This window comes from Myotis yumanensis, unplaced genomic scaffold (assembly GCF_028538775.1).
Source record: "Myotis yumanensis isolate MYYU_CA2020_CCGP unplaced genomic scaffold, mMyoYum1.0.hap1 SCAF_7, whole genome shotgun sequence".
Classification (NCBI taxonomy): domain Eukaryota; kingdom Metazoa; phylum Chordata; class Mammalia; order Chiroptera; family Vespertilionidae; genus Myotis; species Myotis yumanensis.
In genome coordinates this window covers 43,330,837-43,341,702 of record NW_027223758.1, presented here as the reverse complement: position 1 = coordinate 43,341,702, position 10,866 = coordinate 43,330,837, and positions in this window count along the sequence as shown.

The window sequence follows — 10,866 nt, the reverse complement described above, 5'->3', positions numbered from 1 at the left end:
ATATAGAGAGTACTTAAAATAATCCCTGACATAATCTCAATAAAGAATACTTGTTATTATCACTCTAATCCCATATTAACAACTGTATGAGATCATTCATTTACCATTTATATGTGTATGTATTTTTTTCTGTTGGGATTTCCTGTTTAGTTACAGTAGAATGTATCTTAACTGACACTGTATGCCTGTGCCCAAATCTATACTAATAATAGAGGAATATGCAAATTGTCCGGGATGCCATCACAGTAATATAATGACTGAACAGCAGGTTGCGTAGGGGGACAAGGCTGGCAGAGGGGTTAGTGAAGGATGACCAAATGACTGAACATCAGGCTGCATGGGGTGACTAGACTGGCAGGGGGGACAGTTTGGGGTGACCATGCTGGCAGAGGGGGGCAGTTGGGGGTGACCAGGCTGGCAGGGAGGGCAGCAAGGGGCAACCAGCTTGGCAGGGGGGGGCATTAAGGGGCCACCAGGCTGGGGGGGGGCAATTAGAGGCAACCAGGCTGGCAGAGGGGCACAGTTGGGGGCAACCAGGCCAGAAAGGGGGGGGGCAGTAAGGGGTAACCAAGCAAGTGGAGGGGCAGTTAGGTGCAACCAGGCCGGGGGGGGGGGGGGGCAGTAAGGGGTGATCAGGCTAATAGGCAGAGGTGGTTAGGGGTTATCAGGCTGGCAGACAGGTGAGCAGTTAGGAGCCAGAGGTTCCAGATTGTGAGAGGTATGTCCGACTGCCGGTTTAGGCCAGATCCCTGGGATTGGGCCTAAACCGGCAGTCAGACATCCCCTGACGAGTCCTGGATTGGAGAGGGTGCAGGCTGGGCTGAGGGAACCACCCCCCCAGCATGCACAAATTTTGTGCACCAGGCCTCTAGTATATAAATAAGGCTAAAAAAAGATGGAGACTGAAGTTCCAAGTCATACTTCTTTTTCTCTGGACAACTCTTATGAAGGTCCATTCTGCTTTATTTAATCAGAGAAAGACTAAGACAAGCAGCGATGTGAAGGGGGAGATGATGATGGTGTTTCCTGAGGATTGCCAACATGATATTGCCCCTCGGGATAAATTTTAAATATTAGCTGAAAACTAAGTGGTGTGATTTTTAAAGAGCTCTGTCCCAAGATTTCACTCTAACTAAAATTCTGCTGTTGAGGAGTACATGTTATTGGAGAAAAATAAAATATTGAGGAGAGTGCAGCTAGGTAAATTGTCATTCACATCTCACTTTAAAATTAATTCAATAGGGATGCTTTCCAGACATCTAGCTACACACAGTAGGGAAATTGGATGGGAGGGAGAGAGGAAGGAGACACTACTTTAAAAGGAAAATGATAAGCAGTCTTGAATAAGAGCATTTTAAGAGAAGAGCTACCTCACCAAAGGAATATAAGGTTAAAGATAATGGGATTCCTGGGATAAAGCAAAATAAGCAAAAATTTTGTGAGGGGGTATAGATAAAGGAATGAGAAGGAGGTAGTATAACAGAATGTTGAAAAGTGATAACAGAATTGAGACTCAATGTGTAAAAGTTGACTCTAACAACATGGAGGCAGATGTGCTGGAACTATGTTCTGACTTAATACTATTATACTCCTCTCATTCTATGAGATTCTAAATTGAATGAGAACAGAGTTTATATTTTATACATTTTTACATTCTTTCATAGAGTTTAAGAACATGACACATACTTTAAAAATTCTTACTCAGTTATAGTAATAAAAACCACCAAATTTATGTAGTCTAGTGAAAGCCATAACCAATTTTTTGTATACACTTTTTTTCAATGTAGCTTTCACAGATAATGCACTGGCCTTGAAAATATGATGTTCACTTTTTATTCCACATTCTATTACAGCAGATTTGAAGTTGTGTTTTTAAAGTATCTGTTCCACTTTGATTTTTAAAGTAGACTTCAAAGGTCAGAGCATTACTTAGTCCCAGGATGCTTTTCAAGGTCATTGCACATCATTTTTGCTTCGTCTATTTTATCCCAGGAATCTTTGGCTTAAGATAAATTTGACAAAACAGTAATGAGAAAAAAACAACAACCATACTCAGGAAATTTTAAAGTTGATAAATCAGCCAAAGGTAGTTCCCAAGGGGAATGAAAATCAATGCTAAAACTCTCCATAAAAGTCCATGAAATCCCCAGCTCCTGCCATTTGATTTTGATCTGTGCTTGGCTTTTATATTGCTTGTTGAATTTACCTTGATTTCCATATACAAGCATTGTGGATCTGTCTAGCGTGTTCTTTTAGAAAACAAATATGATGCCCAAAGCTCCTTTGAGTAAGATATCTTAACGCCAGGGCCCTGAGATCCCAATTAAATAAAGGTCGGGAGTTGTTTATTGGACATTTGCTTACAGTGAACCACCCAAAGAAAAATTTCATAACTAGAGGTCTGGAATCCTTCCATAGAATAGGGGATATGCCTTGGTGGCATACATATGAACTTAAAAAGATCCACAAAGATATTACTTTGTTTCATATGTTGGAGGGCTGATCCTGACAATTAGAACTTCTGGAGACTTTTGAGAATTTATTTCTCTATTCCTGATGGCTACCAGATATATGAAATCTGTCTCAGTCAGCCCAGGCTGCTATAATAAAATTACACTAACTGGGTGACTTACAAACAATATAAACCTATTCCTCACAGTTCTGGAGGCTCAAAGTCTCAAATGGGTACCAGCATGATGCAGTTCCAGAGAAGGCCTGCTCTGGTTTAAAGCAAACTTCATGTTGTATCCTCAGAGGGCAGAAGGAGAAAGCTAGCTCTCTAGTGTCTTAAAATCCCATTCATGAGGCCTCCACCCTCATGACCTAATTACCTCCCAAAAGCCCACCTCCAAATATGGTTACATTGGGGATGTGATTTCAGTACATGAATGTTGAGGGGATACAAGCATTCAGTCCCCAGCAAAGTCAATTTATGGTAAGTCAGTTTGCTGAATCTGATACTTTGGCACTTCCCAAGAGCACCTCAAATCAGAGGCTGTTGGCAACTGCTCTAAGGTTATTATGCGCCCATCTACTTATGTAATCATACTGGTTTTTGGTTACTCATTAATATGATAGAAATGGTGGTTCAAACATGCATACCCCATGAAAGGTGGTATTGTGGTACCACCAAGAAATATTTTCCATACAGAGATTGTTTGGTATTCTTTCTGTTCAAGAAAAAAATTAAGCCACCTTAGGTTGAATAGATATTCCAAGTTCAAAGGACGTTTTTAAGCAATATTTTACATTTTGAGTTAACTTTTTGAAATATAAAGTTACTAATCAGTAAAAAGTATCTCTGAGAAGCAAAACATGACACAATAAATATTTTATCTCAATGTTTCAATGCTTGCATGATTATAAGAATCAGACATTGAATTTGTGTGATATTTTATTCTACCACTACTCAAGTAACAGATTTTTAAACCTGAGATATTGATTCTTCCAAGACAAGGAAAGCAAGCAAAAATGAGAGAAGTGAAATATTCAAAGTTATTACAGGACAGAACCGAGAGGAGTAAAAGCTGTGTCATCATCAGTAGTATTAGTTGTGAGTGTGGCTTATAGTGGTTAGTGTCAAGAAATAAAAATAATAAGCCTGGCTGGTGTGGCTCAGTGGTTGAGCATCAAATCATGAACCAAGAGGTCACTGGTTTGATTCCCAGTCAGGGCACATGCTGGGGTTGTGGGTGCAATCCCCAGTAGCAGGCATGCAGGAGGCAGCTGATTGATGATGCTTCTCTTTCAACGATGTTTCCTGTCTCCCTATCCCTCTCCCTTCTTCTCTCCCTAAAAATTAAAAATAAAAAAATTTAAAAAAGAATATGCCCACAAAAAGCCTACAGGCTACTTTGGTAGACAATTCATAGCCTTTTTAAATTTTTAATTATTTATTTTTCTTTTTATATCTAAAATGCCAAAGAAATGAAAAACAACTTTTATATCCAAGAGAATGTGAAAGAAGAATGGAAGAGGTGGCTTGAGTGAGGACAGGAAGGAAGGGATTACCAAGATGAAGAAAGGGAGCAGAGTAGACCGGCTGAATGTGACCGTGTGCACATCAGATCCAGAGAATAATAAATAGCTCGGCTTTGCTGAATTATAGAGATCAAGTAGGAGTTTAAAGAGGTAAGTTCTGGACTGTAGAGAAGCCTTGGTGTTCAGGGTCCGCTTGACAATCTACTGTGGTATATTTTTAATGTTTTCCAAGTACACATAATAGTAATGAAAATCATATTAATACTTGATTAATATGTCAAAAATCTGTTTAGCACCTCCTATCATTTTCAAACAGTGTTAAGCACTTTTAATGATTTAGCTAATATAACCATCGCAACATCCTTGAAATAAATATTTCCTTCTAAAAATTTACAGAGGATGAACTTTGGGACTGGCAAGGTTGAATACCTAGCCCAGGTTCATGTAGCAAGGAAAAGGTAGATAAAGCCCACAAATATGGAACACCTCCAAAATAGCTTCCCTTCTTAAACATGAGTCTAAAAACCCAAACTGATTTCCATTATCCAATCTATAATTTCTGAGTTTGTAATGTGGCCTTCAACGAAAAGACTGCTAGAAAAATTGGTGCTTATTTCTTTCAGCAGCTCAACATGGAGAAACTCACCCCAAAACTTTAGCCTTCCAGGAATATGTCCTAGTGGGGTAGATAGTTGTATCTCTGTCTAGAGTCTCAAGGCACTTTTTAAAAGGAATCATATGAAAACCAGGCAGGGAGAATGAATGACATATCATTCATTCTCCCTGCCTGGTTTTCATAAGCAAGCCACTACTCTAGCTGTGTGATATTTAACGTAGTGTTAAATAAGCAACATTCAAAGGCCATTTTTAGCATCAAAGTAAAATTCTTCACAAGTATATCTGAGTATACAATTTAGGAGACAAACGGTATAGATATGTTAAAAATTCTGGATGCTTTTTGAGCTGAACAAAGAGTGACTAATTAAGCATAGAACATACTGTCAGCAGGAAAGGGGAGGGTGATGATTCAGTTTGGGGTAAGTGGATGGTAAAACAATGTTTTGACACTTTATTGGATGTGCTTTAAACATCCCTGGCATGTGGATTTTAATAATCTTTGCAGTGTTCAGCCTGTCTAACTTTTACTGAGCTGTGATTTCAGTGTGAAATTTCCCTCTCTGCCCCCTCAATGCTCTTTGTGAATTGCGGACAGGTGCAGAGAGTACAGCCTGCAGTGGTTTTGTTGTTCTTTTCATACAAATTTCACCATCAAAGTTGTTTTGTCTACCCCTCCTGCAATACTTAAGAAATTCACCATCAAACATTTATGTGATTATGGTTGGGTTCCAAATATATTCACAAAGCAAGATTAGGACTATGGTCACAATGCTCTGGGCAAAGAGGATTAAAAGTCATATTTGGATATTTTCCTGGGGCTCCAAAACTCATAACCAGGAGCCTGGGTAGATGCTAAATTTTCCCCTGAAGTAAGGTAGTTTAACTTATTCCAATGTTGGCGTCTCCACATCTTCCTAACAGATAACTAATTATACCTCAAGATACTATTAAAAGGTATTTTTAATTGGTCTTGAATGTTTCTTTACTCCTATGTTAGGGTCTTGGTCTTGTTTCATCCAGCTCCCTACTTCTGCAGTCCTCCTTCACTCACTCTTGAAGCTCACCTGTAGGATCAGCTTCATCCCAAGTGTGAGGACAAACCTCACCTTAGGAAACACAGCTTCAGGAAGCGATTCTCAAACGCTCCATCAAATCACCCTGGTTCATGATCAACTCCTTTGCATCCAGATTCTAAGCATTGGTAACTGCGTTTCTGGATGGCTCCCTGTCCTTTTTATCTGCCAAGTGCCCCAGCCTCCAGGATTTAGAATGACCAGAGTCCAGCTACCTGCTGTCTGAGGGTACTGCATGCTGCCTACAAACATCATCCTGACCTTTCCTGCCCATCTCTGAAGAGCCCTGACCATGTGAGTATCCCATTCCCATACTGGCCTTGGAGAAAGAGAAGAAAGTCCTTACAACTTGTGCTTTCTATTGGTCAACTGCTTGCGTGACACTGTCCACACCCTGGACATCAATGCGTTATTTTTTGCCCTACTATTTAGATGTGCTTTTGCCTGCTGAATTACACCTCTGCCTGGTCCTGACCCTTGGCCTGTTGGCTCTAGTACCCCAGCCTGTGGATACACAATTCTATGTGCTGGCTTCTACTGTTTTGTGCCATCCCACAGGAGCTATCAAACCATATCTAACTGACACGATTTATTCTAGGCTCAATTCTCATTCCTTTTACTTACATGAGATGTGGCCCCAAACAAGTTACTTTATTTTCCAAAGCCTCAGTGTCCTTATCTACAAAGTAGGGATAATAAATTCTAATCATGTATTTATGTGATTATTAAATTATATGGACATATAAAGGGCCCAGTATAGTTTTGGGCAAATAATATATATATATATATATATATATATATATATTACTACTTGAGATATATATATATATATATATATATACTCTCAAATATTAGTTGTGTTTCCATTCATCTTGGGTTATAACATGAAATGTTATGGAAGCTTAATTTATGGAACTAAAAAATGAAAAGTAAAATTTTATTCAAGCTATATTCTCTTTCCACTTCAGATAAGCATCTTAGGAAGAAGAGGGGACCAAAAAAACTCAGCAGCAATGAGTGGAACTATGGTTTACCTATACCTACAAAAGAAACAAGCAAATAAAAAATATTTAACAGTTTGGGTTACAACAAACAAATTATAATTTGATTACACATCATTATGGGCTGAATTGTGTCCCCTTTGAATTCATATGTTGAAGTCCTAACTCTCATACCTCAGTATGTGACTATTTGGAGATACCATCTTTAAAGAGATGGTTAAGTTGAAATGAGGTCATTAGGGTGGGCCCTAATCCAATATGACTGATGACTTTAGTAGGAGATATTAGAGCACAGACACAAGCAGAGGGAAGACCATGTGAAGACACAGGGAAGAGAAGGTGGCTATCTATACGTCAAGGAGAGAGGTCTCAGAAGAAACCAACCCTGCCAACACCTCATCTCAGACATCTAGCCTCCAGAACTGTGAGAGAATAGACTTCTGTTGTTAAAACTGTCCCTCCTTCCCTAGTCTGTGGTATTTTGTTACGGGAGCCCTACTAAACTAATACACACCTAAACATAAGAAAGAGTCATCTCACATGAAAGAATTCTGGATTCCCATTGAGGAGATGCAAAACTCCCTGTCTCCAGTTAGAGAATGGCTATCAAAGTAGTTGGCAGAAATTATTTTTTTTAAATGACCTCAAGTAACAGATGGGTGATTTAATTAAGTTGAAGTCAAACTTAAGTTTTCACCAAAATTAAAGAGAACCTTTTTCTCTTTAAATTCACTTTGTTACCACATCTTATTGTGTGAATTCAGAGAACCCATGCTGAGTCATATATTTGCTGAGAGATCTTGGATAAACTTTCAGCCAAAGAACATATATGCATAGCTGACGGACACAGATAGCAGTGTGGTGATGGCCAGAGGGAAGGGTGGGGGTTGGGTGGAGGAGGGTAAAGGAGGGAAATGGAGGATATGTATAATAGTGTCAACAATAATAAAAAAGAAACAAAAATAAAACAAAATAGGTGAAAGTGTCAATCAGATCATGCCTCTTCCTTTCTTAAAACCTGATATGATGGTCCATCCCACTTGGTATAAAATCTACATCTTTGGATCCCCTATCAGACCCTCCACATCATGCCCCTGATCCTGCTGAGTCTGGTTTCCTGGACTCACTTAGCTCCATTACCTCCCTCTCTGTGCTGTTTCTCCAAAAGGCTACTCCTTCCCTTGGACCTACCCACATACTTTTCCCTTTTAGGCACATAATCTTCCCCAGATATCCTAAAGTTTAATTTCCTCATTATATTAAACTATCAAAAATATCACACTATCTAAAATATTGTCCCAACCTGCCCAGCCAGTGTGGCTCAGTGGTTGAACATCAACCTATGAACCAGAAGGTTACAGTTCAATTCCTGGTTAGGGCACATGCCCAGTTTGCAGGCTCTGATCCCCAGTAGGGAGTGTGCAGAAGGCAGCTGATCAATGATTCTCTCTCATCATTGATATTTCTATCATCTATCTATCTATCTATCTATCTATCATCATCTATCTCCCTTCCTCTCTGAAATCAATAATAATATTTTTTAAAAATAAAATATTGTCCCATCCAGTAGCTTTTCATTCCCATGCTTTATTTTCTATTCCACTTCTCACCACCGAATATTGTGTCACAGTTCCCACCCAGTGTGCATTGCCTGGATGGTGTGGCTCAGTGTGCATTGCCTGTGTTCTCCAGGTGCAGGCTCATGGAGAGCTGGGTGCAAGTTCTTTTGTCGACTGCAATACTTTCAGGACCTAGGACAGCACCTGGTCACAGGCTTTTGGTTCATACATGTTGAAGGAATGATAAATTGGTTATTAATTGTATATCCTTCATAGAGTTATTTTTAAAACTGTGCATAAAAGTATTACTTCAATAAAATAAAAATAAATGTTTTATAACTATTATTTTATAGAAGTAGAAAGGTAAATAAAATGCATAAAAGACAGACATGATATAGGTTTTATGCTAACACTTCAGTTACAAGGAACAATTTTGTAAGCCAAAACCAGCTTATCCCTAACCAGGCAAATGTAGATTAAATAGACAGTGAGCTTGAAGAGAGATAAACATAGCTTAGTGATGGTGTGGACTCAAAATGAGTGAAAGGTGTTACTCTGAAACCTGGCATTTTCAATATTTGAGTTGGAAAACAGGATTAAGGTTGAGAGGATAAGCCTTTTTTTAAAAATGTTTTTTGCCAATAAAAGTGAATAAAATATTTTGCTTGAAGAGGCACAAAGTTCAGAAAACTCCAACTTACCCATATCACTATAAACAAAAATTCCCATTAAAAGCAAAAAAATAAATTATTTTTTGGATTACCTACTTCACCACTTCCCTCAACTGGCATAATAATTAGAAACTGATTAAATGACTCAAATGTCAGTTTAAAACAAGCCAACAAGAATATTAAATGCCAAGCACATACCCCTCCCCACCTGCAAAACACTATTTTCAAGTCAATAAAATCTGTGTCTGGAAAATGTAAAGCCCACAGTATGGATATTATACCTTGGCTTCAGGATGTGTAACTGATAAATTTGTATTCTGCTTTAAAAGGTTACCTAACCTCCTGCTCCTCATCCTTGGCAAGTTTTCTTCCATTCTATACCTTAAATTTTTAGCTCCTAAGCTCTCTTAACTGTTTGACATTTTCTTTTTTTTCCCTCATAATCTTAAAAATAAGTGACAATATTCATATTAATAGATAAATAGGGGGAAAATCTTCTAGGTTTTTAACGGAAAATGAGCCAGCCCCATATATTCTTATTTATCATAGCTATCAAGTAAAATAAATAAATGCCTGCAGATTAAACGTGGGAATTCTGCTAGCTACCATGAACAAATGGTGTATACATTTTTAGTTTATATGCTGTTATAAAAAAAATCCTTGTGTAAATTACTGCTGAATGAGTTTACATAAGTTCATATAAGACAATCCTAAGATTAAATGCTTAAGTGTGATTAATGTCACATTAAAAGTGAGATCTGTGACAATGAGAAAAATAAACGTAGTAGCCAAATATGTCACCTGAAAAGAAAGTGAGTTGTGCTCTTTAGACCTCCTGCAAAGGAAACTCAATGGGAGGGCAATTTTTTCTTTTATGTAGGGAGTTTGAAAACTATATAATTAAAGACATACCAAAATTTATGAGAAAGGTTAGAAAACTAAGAATAGCTAGAGAGAAAAATGGAATAGGTGAGTAAGTAGTAGAATACTTTTAAAACAGGCATGACATTAGGAAATGTTTTTTAAAATTATAGCTGACATAAAGAGTGGCCCCCTAAAGAGAAATGTTGGTCTTCTTTTATAAAGTAAAAGCATATATCATCATTGACTAACAGTATAATTTCAATTATGTGTTCTAGCAAAAGGCATTTAGTGATTTTTTTTAAAAAAAAGATCCCAATAAAGAAAGATATTAGACTTACTGAGTTCTGATCAAGAAGGCAGTACTCTGTGTGAATGCTGTGCTCACCTCCTCCCACGACCACATCAAAATACAACTAAAGTATAGAACAACCATCATTAAGAACCACCTACAGACTAGCTGAACAGAAGTCCTATAGCCAAAGATATAAAGAAGACACAACGAGATTGATATATATAATTGATTTAAAGGGGAAATTTTTCTTTAGGAAGTGTATGACTGATTGTATTTATTTTTTTCCAACAAAAAAGCTTTTGGAAAATAGGAAAATTTGCAGTATTTACCACAAATTTATTCATACCGTCAACAAATATGTCTTGTCCCTTTAATATATGAAAGAAGAGCCCTGGATGGTGTGGCTCAGTTGGTTGGAGCAGATCCTGTACAGTGAAAAGTGGTGGTTTTGATGCCTGGCCAGTGCACATGCCCAGGTTGCGGGTTCAATCCCCGGCCGGAGCATGCGCGGGAGGCAGCCAACTGATGTTCACTCCCACATCAATGTTTCACTTCCTCTCTCTCTCAAATCAATAAAAGCACGTCTTTGAGTGAGGATTAACAAAAATAAAGAAAGAAAAGAAAACAGCATATTTATATTTGTTTGTATAGAGGTTTTCCTGAATTTTAAAGTATTTTTCCTATAACTTCCAGATATTTAGTAGTGACATCAATCTCCAAAAACCAGTACCTCCACACCAGAACAATGTGCTGTTCTTGTTTGTGGTCCCATGTGTGCCCATTCTGAAAAAACTTGGAATTGTGGCG